The sequence below is a fragment of the Carassius auratus genome, chromosome 27 (assembly GCF_003368295.1).
Source record: "Carassius auratus strain Wakin chromosome 27, ASM336829v1, whole genome shotgun sequence".
NCBI lineage: Eukaryota > Metazoa > Chordata > Actinopteri > Cypriniformes > Cyprinidae > Carassius > Carassius auratus.
Window position 1 is genome coordinate 3,049,425 of NC_039269.1, and position 17,418 is coordinate 3,066,842.

At 37.2% G+C, this 17,418-nt stretch overlaps 1 pseudogene; it reads right to left on the bottom strand.

Moving 5' to 3' along the window:
- Positions 1–17,418, bottom strand: part of LOC113045089 (partitioning defective 3 homolog) — a 71,749-nt pseudogene that overhangs the window by 31,071 nt on the left and 23,260 nt on the right.

Genomic DNA, 17,418 nt, shown 5'->3' on the forward strand with positions numbered 1-17,418 from the left:
CACATTCTGGTCAGAGCGAGTCTGTATCTTTCTGCGGGAGTGCTTGGGGAGAGCGAGCGAGTGAAAGCCTGTCTGTGTGAGTGTAAATGGATGGTATGGTATGAGCATGACTCTGCACATATATTGAGTAAATGCGAAAGCATATGCACTGCTGTGTGTGGCACCCTGCTATTGTCATTTCCCATGAGTGGATTCAGTTGTTGACAGGCAGGATAACAGCTCCGGCTGGGCTCTCTCTCTCTCACACAGAGAGCTCTCAGTGAACCTCCACAACTCTGCATCTGTTTGTCCAGGGTAACACTCATATGTTTTGTGTTAGACCACATGTTTCTTACACACTGCAGCCCAGAGATGCCAGTTCTACTTCTGAAACCTGATGCTGCGCTCAAATGTGATTGCAGAGAGCATCTGGTGATGGTTAACTTGCAAAATAATGCAAATAAATTACTTTCTTGAATAAAATAAAAAAACAAACATTTTTGCTGATCTGAAGGAGATGTATAGATGTCTACATATGTGTTATTTTAATGAAATTCTACATTCGTTTCCAATCAACTGTCTATCTATCAACATTATAAAAAATATGAATTCATTTAAATTATTACTTTATTATATATAGTGAAATTAAAATATATAAAGATGCTAAAAACACTAATATTAAATTAAGAATTTGACTAAAAATCAGATGTATATTTACATATATACTGAAACATATAAGCTTTTCTCAAAAATTAGCTACATATATGATTGATCTTTTAAAAAAGAAAAACATTTAACAAATATAAAATGACATTTCACATGGCTTTTGAAAAGATCAGCTAAAAGTGACTAAAAAAGCAGACCAGGTTAGGCTAACACAGAAGTGTGTTGGTGTTGTAACGCACTCATTTTACGATTGTTTGTGTTGGCTTGTGGCCTCAGGTTGTCATCAAGCCCCTCGATTCCATACAGCGAGTGTGAGATCCGCCGCTCGTGGTCATCAGGAGACGGGCTCAGGGTCCGCTCAAACCCTCGAGGACTGCACCGACTCTCCCCCTGACAGAAACCAGAACAAGAAGAACATCATGATTCAAAATCCCACAACCTCTGAATTTCACTTTTCAGAGATTTAACAGGCAGCTATTTAAATTTTGTTTTATGTTGTGGTGACCAAGTGGTCAGAATCAGCTCTGGTGGGCTCCGTCTCAATCAGATGCAGGCACTGAACACTCAGCATGATGGGAAAATCTTGTGCAGTTATGATCCTGCTCTGGTTAAGAAAATTACCATCATTACCAGCCAAACTATAATAGCCTTGCGACACAAAAATGCACAAGTCCATCATAGTTTTCCCTTCAGAATGACAGAAAATACTATTGAAAGCCCTTGTGGATAAATTTGTGAAATGCAGTGACCTGATTGCCTGCTCTTTAAACGGAACAGATGTTCTTTAGAGAGAGAAAGAAAGAAAACAGCACATGGTCAACCTTAATGTGTGCTGAAGTAGGTATGCCTGTTTTTTGGTCTGTTTTTAAATTCAAAGCAAGACTAGAGGAGATAAAATGTAGCATGACAAAATATGACCAATAACGAGGGAGAGTTGAGATGTAGCAAGTTTATTCCTAATAACATTTTCTTAAGATGTGTTCAATGGAACAGACATTTCATTTCATTTCATTTACATAACTAATACATGAAGCACTTTTTTACACCTTTACTAAACAGTGACTCATCTGCTTGACTCTTCTATCTTTACCTCAAGGCGCTTGTTGATTCGTCTTGCCACAATCAGCTGAATCATACCACGCTTGTTGCCCTCTGTTGACATAGACTTGCGCAGCATTTCCATGGCGTCCTGGTTTGTCTTCCCTACCAACGACTCCCCGTTGACTGCGATTAGCTGATCGTTGACTCGCAGCCTTCCATCCTATGCCAGAGAGTGAGATTAAGAAGATCATTCATACACCATTCAAGAAAAAAATTATAATAATTGTGCCATAAGCATAAAAAAAGTTTGCAGATTTCAGCTGGATCTCCTTAAAAAATGTTTATGTGTATAGATTTCGAACCTTGCATGCTGCTCCTCCGTTAATAATAGACTTGACGAAGATGCCCAGGTCAGCGTGGCTCTCCTTTGACCTGTTACCCTTGACACTGACTCCTAATCCCGCCGAGCCCGAATCACTCAGAGGCACTTCCAGCGTCAGGAACTCACGCGTCCCGTCTGGGGTTAAGACCAACTCCTCGTCTTCCACCTTCTACGAAAACAAGACATTTTAGTAATTATTGAATGTATAGAATGCAATAAAACGTAGTTTTCTTGATTTTCAAATGGCTGCTTCATTTACTTTATCAAAATAATGATTGAGATGGAAAACGGGGTAACAAGGACAGCCTGGAGAAACAGGTTCATTAGAAAAAAAATTAAATATCTTCATGTTAAGACACTCATGGTTTGTGACCTCTTAGACTGAACACACACTACAAATTAGTTGTTCAGAGACTATACAAAGACATTTTCTCACCCTCCTGTAGTTTCAAACCCCATATGATTTTCTTTTCTCCGTGGAACACAAAAAGAGCAATTCTCAGGCAGCCTCAATTGAAAAGAGCCACTAGTGCAATTCTTCAAAATGTTCCTTTTGTGTTTTGTGCGATAAAGTCACAGGTTCGGAGTGACATTAGGGTGAATAAATGATGACAGAATTGTCACTTTTTTGGTGAATTTTCCCATGAAAACATGACAGGATAGCTAATGTCTATCTCTCAGGGTGCATTAAACCTTGAAACACTATGAACCTCTGCACTAGCAGTTTTACATTCTAGTCACTCTCCTGTCCATTACTATGTCCCTGACACACACAGCTGCCATTTTCACCTGCTTCTGAAGGAAATGCAGCACATGTAAATGAGGCGGGGATGGCAGCTTTCATGAGAAATGACGCCTGCCAAACCTCTGCTCTCTGATTCAGACACACAGATAATAAACCCATAACGTCTGATGCTCTTCTGACCTCTCCCGTGACAGCCTCATGTTAGCGGCTGTCAGTGCGTGAGTGTTTGTGTGGGAGAGAGAGAGAGAGAGAGAGAGAGAGAGAGCAAGAGAGCGAGAGAGAGATGAGATGGCTTTAACAACCATCTACTGAGTGACTGCTCTATAAAGTCGATCTTTATTGAGCTTTAATCACCTTCACTTTAATGCAACAACCTCTGACACACACACACACACACACACACACACATGTTCTCAAAAGGAAATGGATGGCTTTCATTTAGTTCTCTCTTGCTCTCTGGACCGCCACTGTTAAAGCAGATCTTATCAGCCTTGAGAGGTTAATGCACAAACAGCGGTGGGAGAGACAGAAAGAGGAAAACAGACAAAAAGAAGAGAGGATAAGGATGAGCTTTAACACTGACAGTGTTTCTGAAGCGTAACAGCTGTAGCTCTGTACAGACCAAATGTTCGAATTCAAGGTGTGCAAGTCACATTTAAATCAAATAACTTGGATTAGATTTAATAATCACAACCAGGTGAGTATGTAAAACTTATTTCACTTATTTGTCTATTAATACAGCAGAAAAATACAGATTGAGGTACAGGGAGAGTAAACCATCTTATAATCATCCATAAATGACAGAAAATGAAGTAATTTACTCACCCACATCATCTCAAATCTGTTTGACTGTATTCTTCCTTCTCCAGAACACAAATAAAATATTTAAAGAACGTTTTTAAAATGTTTATGCCCATGCAATCAAAGTCAGTGGGAACAAAAACATCACTGGTCTCTATTGATTTTAATTGTATTCATGGTCGTAGCCAGCTATGAGGTCACCGGGGTCTGGGCCTCAGCAAATGGTTCATGTTTTAAAACAACATCTGTTTTCTGAATGACTAATTTAACACTCCTTATATGAGTGTCTGCATGTATCTGCAATTTAGACAGAATGCTAGAATTTGTAGTGTTTATGAAGTGAAAATGACGAGAACTATATATGTCGCTGCGAGTAATTGTGAGAGGGGTCACAGGTGCAGCCTTCTCATGTTGCCAGATCCGGCTATTATAAGTATTTTCTTCTTAATTTGACAGTTTAAAAAGTTAATAAAGTGGGATGGCACAGTTTAGAGTTAGCAATATCTTATAATATTTTCAAAAGTTTTTATCAAATTCTGGTTTAAATTATTATTTTTTGTTGTTTTCTTTCATTTGTTTTCATAGCAATATCTGGCAACACTGCATCGTCTGCACAAAACTCTGACAGTTATTAAAAAAGCCCACAGACAGGTTATTGCTGACAGGATTCCACATTCGGTAAGGCAAGAAAAAAAAGAAAGGAAAATCATGATATTATCAAATTAAAAAAAGGTTACATAATGAAATGAAATATGCAAACACTTGTCCATGAAGAAGTCTAAGCTATTTCATCCAGTCTAGAAGTTTAACTTAACATAAGTCATGCTATAATATTCACAAGAGCCCTAGACAAATTTATCGTCTATATAGCAATGGCTACCAATGAATACTATGACAGTAATAAGTATTGTTGTATGAAAAATAAACAAATGATAAAATTATCCACCACTAACCTATAGGAAAATATGAGCAAATTGTGATGCAATAAATAAGGTCTAATTTAACAATGCACATCCCCCTAAAACAAGAAAAAATATTTCACAAACATCTAAAAGTCTGTCTCTTTTAAAGTTTTTAGTGTATGAGTTGTCTTTCTAGGTGTTATAATAGAGCAATTCCACACTTCACTCGTTTTCAAACCCTGGTTACGGTTATGATTGTTTTCCAAAAAATATATTCTTTTGTGTTCTGCAGAAGAAAGAAGTCATGAAACAGCATGAAGTTGAGTACACAGATTGTCGTTTTTGGTTGAACTATCCCTTTAAGAAACTCTTAGTGCTGGATCACGATCATTACAGAACATCAGAGACATGTGCACATTACTGACAACAACTGCACTGAACCTCTCTGTGTGCAGATGTAGAGATGTATGAGCGGGTGTGAAGATGTGTGTGCAGTTCTTACCCATTCTCTTGTGTTCTGCATTGCTGGTTCTGTGTTCTAAAGAGAGTGAGGAAGCAGAGGACTATGGTAATACTGCAACTGAAAACCCTCAATTCTGAAACCAAACGTGCACACAGTGCAACCTAAGACGGAACTTAAAATCACTCCACCAGGGGTTATCAAAGAGGTCAATTCAGTTCAATTGGATTTATGCCTTTGATATGAATTTGAAAAGTGACCCAATTTAACCTGAATTGACCCTTTTTCGAACTGAGGTAAAATGATGTTTTCAAAAATGGGTTAAAAAGGTAACTGAAATAAAACAGTCCAACATAAAAAGTCCTCTTTATAGAGCTCTCATTGAAATGCAAATGGAAACAGTGTGTGAGGAAAATTTGAAATTGGAAAACTTAACCTTGACTCACACACCACTAGTCAAACAAGCGTGGTGAGACTCTAAATGTCAGAGATGTTGTGCGCTATAGAGATGGACAGTTTTATGAAGACATTAGCAGGAGGATTTCACACCGAGACACTGACTGTCACTCAAACACACGCAGAGACACAGACAGTTCCTCACCATCTCTCTGGGTAGAAAAGCCTCCTCCTGTCTCAGTACCAGAAGAGTCACAGTTCCACCCATGGGCGTCGCCCTCAGCAGAGAAACCGCCTCCTCCTGACCACGCCCATTAAGATCCACCCCATTGACCTGTAGCACCCACAACATCACTCGTTTGGGACTATATTTATATTTATATTTTATTTATTTTTCATCATTAAAAATAAAATAAAATGTATTTATTTTCTTTTCACCTCTAGCAATCTATCCCCTGCTTTCAGTCTCCCGTCCTGAATGGCAGCTCCTCTTGGCAGAATGTTCTTCACGTAAATAGGGGCGGAGCCTCCAAGAGGGACATCTCTTGACGTGATGCTGAACCCGAGACCTTCAGGCCCTGACAGACACAGAGAACACAGTTACAAGACAGACTTAAGGATATCTACACCCATCCATTTCAACACGAGAAACTGGTGTTGTATGATGAAAACCCTGTTAAATGGCAATTGACAGATCTGACGCTGCATAACACATGTCTGCTGGTATGATGTCACTTATTGATAAAGCCAAATGATTGGGGGTGGGGGGATAATATAAAATAAAAGATGTAACTAAATTCATTACAAATCAATTAATTAAAAAATAAATTCATTAATTTAAAAATTTATATTTAAAATAAATAAATTGATCTTGAAAAAAAGATGCTAAAAACTTAATTCCTTAATTTGTAAACTGGTTGACAAAAAGCGATAAAGTTAACATAACTCCTTGTGTTACCATGAATTAAAAAATGAACATACTTCTACAGGATTTACTTATCTTAGTTAATATTAATTTCAACGTTTATTAATGCATTATTAAAATCTAAAGTTGTGTTTGTTAAAATTAGTTAATGCACTGTGAGCTAACAAGAACTATCAATGAACTACTGTATTTTTATTAACTAACGTTAACAAAGAAGATGAATTAATGTATTTATTGTTACCGTATTTTCCAGACTATAAGTCACACTTTTTTCATAGTTTGGCTGGTCCTGCGACTTATAGTCAGGTGCAACTTATTTATCAAAATTAATTTGACATGAACCGAGAGAAATGAACCAAGAGAAAACATTTCCCTCTACAGCCGTGAGAGGGCGCTCTATGCTGCTCACTGCTCCTGTAGTCTACACTGAAAACATAGAGCGCCCTCTCGCGGCTGTAGATGGTAATGTTTCTCTTGGTTCTTGGTTCAAAATAAATGCAACTTATAGTCCAGTGCAACTTATATATGTTTTTTTTCCTCATCATGACGTATTTTTGGACTGGTGCGACTTATACTCAGGTGCGACTTATAGTCCGAAAAATACGGTAATTAATAGATTAAGTAATGTTGACAAATGACACCTTATTGTAGAGTGTTACCATAAATGCAAAATAAACTTTAAAAAAATTATATTATTGACATTTTATATTATTACAAATATTATATTTATAAAACAAATTTATGATTTTGTTATTAATGTATCACCTCTGTTTTTGGAAACAGTATTTTTTATTATATCATATTATATTACATTATATTATATTATATATTTTTACATCTATTTGTATTATATTTTATCTGTAACCTGTACCATTCTGCTACATAATATTTCAGTGTCAGTTCCATACTTAAAATCAGAGTATATTTGAAAGGACTATAGTTTAAATGCATTTAGCGCTCTAGTTTTTTTTTCTAGTGTTTTCGAGTCTGCTTTCTGTGTCGAATTTGTCTCTGCTTGCACGTGAGTGACATCAAAAGCTTGTGGCTTAGAGAAGCATCAGGCTACAGCTTGTTGATGGAGACTACAGGACTGGAACAGAGGCAACACAAGATCACGACCTATCGACCCAACAGACTGGGCTTAAACCTTCCGAGGTGCAGAAACTGGAGGCTGTGTGAGAAGGCTGAGATAAGTGCATCTGAGCATGAGAGACAGAGAGTGAGAAAGAGAAAGTGGCCCCATAGGTTGAATTCAGTCACACTTTTCAAAAAGAACACTGCGAGCTTTCCTATATGTGTGCGATGTGCAACTCGGGTCCAATAAAACACTGAGAGAATCAGACAGCCGTATGGAAACACATCACACTGACACGCGGTGCTGCCTAGCAACGCTCCCTGAACCGCTGTTCTGTAACCTCACCGCCACCCTGTGCACCCGCTGGGCCACCTGTCCACACACAGGTGCCAAGACTTGTGCCAACCGTTGTCAATCATTTCACATCTCACACCTTTACAGCAGGGACACACACAAACAGGAAGGAGCTGTTGGCAGTTAACAGAGCAACATTCTCCCAGCTGAATCAGTGCAGCAGACTCTGCAGGATGGGAAATATGCTCCGCAATAGACATCTGGATTCATTAGCACAGCCTTAATCATAAACAGGGCAGAAACCATATTTTAACACAGCCACATTGCACATTAAATAATTTTAATAAAAACAACAACAAACAAACATAAGTTATTAAGAAAAGGAAAACTAACCTGCATTAAAACATTACAATAAAATTTTTTTTTTATTTTATTTTATTTTATTTGTTAAAAGAGCTTTTACAAGTTAATTTAGTACAATTATTTATATTAAAAATGCGTAACCCACTAAAATATAAAAATGTGAGTGGTTAATAGTGGAGGAGGGGAGTGACCAGATGTGCAGCTGAGGACTGAGCTAAAAGATTGCAAAAACATCGAAAAATGAATCGATAGATCCCGTCGACACAGTTTTGATCGCTACAAATGTGTTAAAATTGTAATGCCTAAATATTCATATTTGCAGCAATCAACCAGCATAATGTGCAATTTTTTTACCAAGTGACAGCCGTTTATTATAAATTTTCAGAAAGCAACAGGACCCTTTTAGTGATACCTTTTCTAAGCTGGATTCCAAGTCTCCGCCCAACTTTTTTGGTGAAGCCGGGTGTGGGGGCGGGGCTTAATCCTCTTTGGGGAGAGGAGGTGTGACCTGATGGAGGTTTCCCTGATTGGCCAACAGGATGATGAATGGGAGAGCTGGCGTCCAAATGGTTATTTGGTGGGTGTGGCCTGTGCTGTGCCATTCGGTGAGCGACATGATCCAGACCAACGGGGTCATTGGTGAGGGAGTCAGGGCTGAAACGTCCAGAAAGGTCAATGTTTGCTCTGGGGTTGTGTTCATTATGGGATATCTGCTCATACTGGGATCTCATGGTGGATGGTACCACATGGAATAGGATGACGGAGCCTGACATCCTGACGAAACATGTTCTGAGCTCTGAGAAAAAAAAACAAGAACACACAAACATTTAGGTTTATGAAACAAAACCTTACAATTAATTTTCAGCATTAAAAATGTATTTAATTTTATATATAATAAATATATATAGTGTTTATTTTTACATTTTTTGTGAGAGTGGATGGGTTTTAATCAGACACACAGCTAAACAGAAAATATAGGAGGCTCAATTAATGTTAGAAAAAAAAGAAGAAAGATGGACAGGATAGGTGAACACATGGAAGGATGAACGATTGAACAAATGTGAAGTTGGATGGATAAATGGATGAACAGATGGAAGGATGAATGAAATGAATGGATGAATGGACAAATGGATTGATGAACGAATAGATGGACATCTAGATGAATGGGACTGATAGATGAACATCAATGGATGGATCGATGAACAGATATGGATGGATAGATGCACAAATGGATAGACAGATGGATGAATGGATGGATGTGTGGATGAACAGGACTGGTAGATAAATGTCGACGGATGAATGGATGGATGGATGAACCTAAATGGATGGATGGATGAATGTATAAATGAAAATAAATGGATTAATGGATGTGTGGAAAAACAGGACTGATTGTCAATGGATGGATAAATGAATGTAATTGGATGGATGGATGGATGGATGGATGCAAATGAATGGATGATGGATGAATAAAGGATGAACGGATAAACCTAAATTGATGAATGGATGTGTGGATAAACAGGACTGACAGATGAATGTCAATGGATGGATGGATAACAATAAACTTATGGATGGATGGATAGATCAATGAGGATGGATAGATCCATGTAAATGGATAGCTGGATGAATGGATGGGTGAATAAATGATGACTGAGATGGATGGATGAATGGAAGGACGGATGGATGGATGAATAGATGGAGGAACAAACAAATGAGCAGAACAAATGAATAGATGACACGAGAGTAAGGAATTGAAGGGACAACAAGCACTCTGTAGACATAAGATGTCAAAGGTCAGAGGTCAGGTCTTACTGCTCAAATCTGACATTCCGCAGGTCTCCATTGTTGATCCGAATGATGCAGTCATTCTCCTGAAACAAACCCTGGACATCAGCCTTCCCTCCACGCTCCAAACGCTTCACCAGCAGACCCAACGTCCTGCAGCACACACACACACACTTGATCTAAAGATTTCTGAGATTTATTATATATTTAATCATAAGCGTCATCCATTTGAAATGAAACATTAATTTGATTGATATCGAATTGAAAGAACTTGAAACTAATGCAGCATCATAAAGCACTTCTGAACGAAAGCTAATTCTTCAAAAAAAATTATGTTCTCCATCTTTATAACTCTGCGTCCTGTTGCTGTTGCAGCTCGCCGCCCGGAGAGAGATGCAGCTCACAGATATAAAGCTGCTTTTAGCTAGATTAGTTTGCCTGGTGACCGCTCACATACAGATGCTGTTTAGATACTCTATCTCTTCTGGACAGACTCTTATGGACTCTCTGGAGAGGAGTCACACAAACATTTAGTCAATCTCAAATCAAACACTGATCTCTCAGATCATCAGCTGATGCAGAGGACAGACTTTCAAGTAAACTAAAGCAGAGATCTTGCTGGGTTCAGAATATGTCATTAACCAAAATAAAGAATAAAATTAAATTTTAAATGCATCAATATTCGATTAAAAAACATTTGAGCTAAACATACACAAATTTTTTTGTTTAAATATGTTTTTGTTTTTAGCTGTGGTGATCATGAGCATGGTTTATGTTCAGTGGTTGCGTTTCCCAAGCTAAAAACAATTGATTTTATTTTACTTTTGGTCCTTTTACTGATATAATAATGGAGTTTGGTGGTTGTTACCTGCGGTCTCGTCCACTGAAAGGCACCACATGGATACCAAGAGGACCTCCATCATTGGACACTTCCACCAATTTCACGATATCACTGGAGGATCGAGGGGGAAAAAGAAAACAAACCATCAGAGAGAGTAAATAAACATGCTGTTCCATGTAAAGATGAATGGAGGCGGAGTAAAACAAAGTAGAGTGGAGTGAGAACATGCAAAGAGTCAGAATGATTCAGCCGACACACAAACTGCACTTTTGCATCTAGATAAACATTGTATTTGTTGGTCATGCATCTATAAAGACTAAAAAGTTTGTCTTAAATGTGTGCTAGCATTTTAGTCCTTATGTTTATCAAAGATTAACACAAAAACACTTATTTTGGCATCAATGCCATCACATCTAGAAAGTGACAGACAGAACTGTGAGAGACTCGAGTGAGAGTTTAGATGACAGTTTATGAGAGATTAATCCAAAACATTTCAATCTGATCTCAGCGTTTAGAAAAAAAGTCATATTTTACAATAAAACTCAAGAGCTGAAACGTTTCATTACCTGCAAATCAAACTGACAGCATGAAGGAGAGATTCGCATAAAATAAGAGATAAGATCACCGCTGCTGTCAGTCAGAGCATGTGTGTGTGTGTGTGTGTGTGTGTGCGTGGTACTTACTCCAACGATCTCACTCCCATGTGATCTAAACACGTATCCGCACGTCCCACTGGCTCAATCCTACCATTCTCCTCCTCATCCTGCAACAAGAAGAAAACTGCTTAACCCACAATGCATTGCACTCAACAAAAACCTGCAAGAAATACATTTGACATTGTAACAATGTAACATCAATAAATGACAAAAGAATCACAATGTATACATGACATGAAAGGACCTGGGTGAAGATTTCTGCAGGGAGATCTGAAGTTCTTCTTTTTCTAAACAGTTTGAAGGAATTCATTCTCCGTTTGTAGCGGAGCTGTTTCACCTGATACACCACGGATCAGGTGAGAGTTACACAAGAGCACATGCTCACTACTGTGTCACCTGATTATTTGAGTAGCACCACACAACCACTGACACACACACACACACACACACACACATTAAAGTTTCAGTAGCCAACATGTCCTTGTTCTGCATCCATGACTACACTTATTTGTTCTTGCATACACTCTGCAAAACTTTGAAAGTAGTTTTCATCTAATGTAACTATTTTGTACCTAATCATACAATCTGTAATAAAAAACACACACACACACACACACACACATAATTCTAGATGCAAACACAAGACTGGACCTGAGACAGTTTACATGCATTATTCAGCTCAAGAGAGCAATGACGGAACAAAAAAGGGGAACAATGAAAGAAATAGAAAAAGAAAAAGAAAATAATAATAAAACACTAAAAAGAAAAAATAAAGAAAAATGGGAAGAAAGAAAATAGACAAAATATCCAAACTACAAAAAAAGAATAAGAAAATACATGAAAGGAAAAATAAATAAATAAAATAAACAAAAAGGAATACTATGAAAGAGAAAAAAGAAAAGAAAAAAACAACATGGAAAGAAATTAAATCAATAAAAACTGAACTAGAAAAAAAGAGAAAAGAAAAAGAAAAGTGGGAAAACAAAAAAGAGAAAAAAGAAAATGAAATGAAAAAGGTAAATGTAAAAAAAGCAAAGAAAGAAAATAGAGAGAATTAAATATAAAATTAAAAAAGAAAAGAAAAAAGTTACAAGGGAAAAAAGGATAAAAGAAAAGAAAAATAAATAAAGTAACAGAAAAAGCTGAAGAAAAATCTGTTTTTCTCTTTCTCAATGTTTTGATTAGTTTTTCCCTGAGTTGTTTCTCTATTACCCCTGTGGTTTCTAAGTCTCTCCATCTCTCTCTATCTAGGGCAGTTGGTCAATCACTCTTTTCCTCCGTGGCCAAGGGTTTTCAAAAGTGTAACACAGTGGAAAAAACAATGGAAGGAAGTGGAGAAAATAGCTGTGATACAAAATACACCCTCTACGGCAGACATAACCATCTCTCCTTATATAACAGCTGTCTAATATGACAAGAGTGTGTGTGTGTTTGACAGCGTAACTGAATCAGAACGACACCGCTGGCCTTCTGACAAAATCCAATGAATGATCAGAGACGGTTGCCAAACCATTGTCCTGCTCGGATCTGATCCAAACCTTTCTCTTGGCAAACGCATATTTCAACCAGCGATTGTTTTCCACAGAGACTGAGTAACCAAGCATTTGTCTGGGATTCTCCTGAACTGAAATGACTAACAGCGCAAAAAAGCAGAGCCTTGACATTCTGTTTCTACTGAACGCACATGGTTTCCCTCACTGAAGCTGCACATTAATACATGCTTTCATCAGCAAAGCCCAATGGGACAAATACACATTCACAGGATAAAGACCTCGTCCTAATTCAGTCAATTATTAGTTTATGCTCGAGCGTTACTCCTGCTCTTATTTAGGTGAGCCTCACTTCAACTTGCTGAGGTGTTGCTATGCATGACAAGAAATGGGGAAAGAAGCAACAAAGGAGCGTTTAGTCCATCACACTTTTCAATTATTAACTGGTTAAAGAAAAACAGACCGTCCTCCAGAAGAAGAGGGTGAGAATTACAGAGAAATATAGCCTTGGTCTATCTATCTATCTATCTATCTATCTATCTATCTATCTATCTATCTATCTATCTATCTATCTATCTATCTATCTATCTATCTATCTATTAGGGCTGCACGATATTGGGAAAAAATGACATTGTGATATTTTATTTTTCTGCGATATATATTGCGATATGAAATCAAATTTTTTCTTACAAACAAAAATGGGGTGAGCAGATTTACATTTTCATTTTGAATGATTTAAACATCGACACCATCGTGGCAATTGATTAATATGCGCGAGGGAGAGAGAGAGCAAGACAGCGTTCGTGTTGTTTGAAGCGCTCTCTCTCTCTCACGCTCTCTCTTTTGCGCTCTCGTTCTCTCTCTCGCGTGCACACGCACTCTCTCTCTCGCACTCTTCGCGAATCACAATCGTCAAGGGCTGGGGAGCGGCGTACATCGCGATATCAATGCTTAAACGACATATCATGCAGCCCTACTATCTATCTATCTATCTATCTATCTATCCATCCATCCATCCATCCACCTCTGCCCATCTACCTAGCCGTCTATCTATGTGAGGTTTGCCTGTACAGCACCTCCACGCTGGCCTCCGTTACATATACAGTGACAAGTACGTATTATAAGAGAGAGAAATATGAACAATATGCCTAGAATGCCTAGAATATAGTCTAACAGACAACAAAAGACATTTAGACAATTTTTGGTGAATTAAAAGCCGGCAGTAATGTAACTGATATTAAAACATCATTACAGAAGCTAGCATTTATTCAAGAGAAAAGAAAGTTAAATTAAATAAGCAGTTAACTTGAGCAAAAACATTCCACAGTGTCAATGATGCCAGTTAATATGTTCTAAAAAGGCTATTTCAAAATATTGCATTAACATCAAGGGCAATTACATAGTGGTTAACTTGTGATTTTATTTTTTTTTTTACTCCTCTTTGAGTCGCTTCCTGCCTTGTGCCCCTGATCATTTTATTTTTTTTACTCAGTTTTTAGAAATGATCCTTTCAGAGCACAGAAATGGCAGAACTGCATGCACCACGCATAATTAAGGCATTATGATGATGTATTATAATTAAGTCATGATGCAGAAAGTGTTTAAATTAGTTTAACATGACGTTGTCAAATCGTATGATTTTTCATTGATGTTAATTTTATTTGAGTCTTTATCAAACTATCCATCCATCCTTCCACTTGTCTTTTCATGTACCATGTACCATCTATCTATCCATTTACTCGTATATATGCCCACCTACTTGTCTGTCTTTCTGTCTGGCTACCTACCTATCCATCCATCAGTCTGTCCATATGTTCATCTATCAGCTCCACACTTAGTAGACTGACAAAGTGAATATGTATAAAAGAATAAGGGAATACTGAAGAGAAAAACTGATAACTGAGATACAACTGACCTACAGCAGCACCTACTGGAGAGAAACTAAGAGAAAAAAAGAGAAATCTATATATAGTCTTATCTCATTAGCAGTCTAAAGCTGAGAGTGATTTATAATCGCTGTTTTACCTTTATGATTAATTACAGACACACACACACACACACACACACACACACACACACAGTCCCCTCCTCCACACCAGCTCTCCCTCTCTCTGGATCTTCTCTCTGATACACCACACATCTCTTCTCTCTCTAGATACTGAATGCAACTGATTTCACTATTCTTCGATTCCAGTCAAGAAAACACAATATAACACAAATACACTAAGTTTATTAGCATCATTCAGACCACATACACAACCCTTCTTTTAAACAGTACAGTAGTGTTAATGCCATGGCATGTTTCTTTAATAAAGTTTTTTTTTTAGATATTTCAGTTTTTAAGCATACATTTTAATGTACATAAGGCATTGAGCTACAAATAGTTTTGGGGTAAGGACTCACACTGTAAAGAATCAGTGTGCTGTGCTTTCAAGAAACATCCCCTTTACATGTCAAGCGAACAACAATGCTTTGATCTGCTAAGACTGTGGTTTTGCTGTCAAGTCCAATAAAGTTTTCAAGTGTGCCATCCTTTAATAGCAGCCTTTTTACAAAGTCTGCATTCCATGGTGACATATTCACGAAAAAATCTACACTGAAACATGTGCATTAACTTGTAAAAAAATTTACACAATTAAGCTGTTCTTTCCTAACACTGGGATCTTTCTGAAGGAAATGGAGAGCGGCAGGCACCACAAACAGCTAGAAACGGCGAAGTTTGATGCACTTTCACACATTTTACTGTTATTTTCTCTGGTTTAGCAATAATAGGATTTATCCAGCTTTCCACTGATTACTCAACCATGACTGGCCCAGCCAAGTATCTTTTGTCCAAGTAGACTACAATGAAGATTTTTTTGTTTATGTACTTATCCATCTTACGTCAGAAAAGTGTAGATGTTCAATGATTAATTTTTACAGCCTGGTTTCAATAAATGCTCTTTCTGTACTTGGCAGAAAATTTTGAAATGTTGATTTCTTAAGAAACATGACACTTAACATAAGGGTTGCACAATTGATAGAAATAAAACCAAATGGCTTAGTGTGAATTTTAAATCACAAAGACTGCAATTTAGTTTTTATATAGTGATTTATAGATACACAGCCCTACTTAAACAGCAATATATACATATGAAGATCTAAGTCATTACAGTCCCAACCTGTTCATGTCGCTCCAGCCAGTGGTCCACCATAGGATGATTGGCGCTGAGTGAGGAACGGGCCTTTTCACGCTGAAACTCTTTCTGATTTGACCGCTGCCCTGCATCACGAGGAAGACTACGATATGTGTCGACACCTCGGCCCTGAAGAGAAAAAAAGTTTTTTTTTTTTTACACTGTTAACTCTTTAGTTATAATGATAATAATTATTCATATGCACATTAATGGTCAGATCACAATTTAATATAACAGTAAGCCACCATGAATCCCAAATATATTTTTGGTCTGTGAGGCAACTGTGCTGATGGATAAGAACTATAAATCAAAGCCTCATACTACAAAGGAATAACCAAGATGAGAGAGAGTGAGAGAGAGCGTGAAAGAGTGAGCAAAATCCATAACGCACTGTCTGGAGAGTTTTAAGACTAGCATTGAAGTAAGCATTACTCTGCTAGAAGAGAACAGACTGAGAAATGATGGTCACATCAGCAAATGCATTAAATGAACTCCCACACACACACACAATACATTTAACACACAAACAGCAGTGCAACATTCTCTCCAATCACTCGGCTTTGTTTATTGAGCTCTAACTGTGAGATGGGGGGTTGTGAACCATTCAGAAATGACAGTAAATGTTCATAGATATGTCATGGAGGGTGACCTTTTATCGTGGCACTGGTTTTGGAAGTATTTTGTCCCTAATCATCCTTCTCATAGGGGCTTTCAAAAAGGTTTTTTTTATTTATTAATTTATTTTTTTTATTTTTTTGAAGAGCAAGAAGCTATGAATCAACAGTGAGTTGCAAAATCCCAAAATTTTACTTGAAGCAAAAATGATTTAGAGAATAGGACAAAAATGGGAGAAAGTGTACTTAACTTTAATGAGGAAAAAGACAATACCATCAAACACTATAAATGTTTTAATCAGATTAAAAAGAAAACTATGGAGAAATAGTTAAAGTTATTAGTTTAAATTAAATTTATATGGAAATAATATATTTTAAGTGTATTGCAAAATATGCAAATATTATTAGATTCAATTTTCTGTAGAGCTTCATGGGAGTTTGTATTCCTCGCGGAGCTCTTTTGATGATGTTATTTATTAAAATATTTCTTGAAATTAATGCAAACTGATGGCTTCAACAAAAGCATATACCATTGATTAACAACCTTGGAAATCACAAATGCTGTGTCTTACATAGGTTTAAAAGTTAGGGTTAAAAATCTATTTGCCTATGCAAAAACTTATCTACTTAATACCATTTCTTTTTTAATCTTATTTTTAATGGTAAATGACAATATATTTCTCAATTTGTTAGACATAACTGAATGTTATCCAAATGATACTATATTAGTTATCTATTTTCACATTGTGCATATAATGGTCCTCACATAAAGACTCATGTATGTTTTTCCCCGGTTTGGATTTGCCAAGCCAACATCAAAGTTTGTTCAC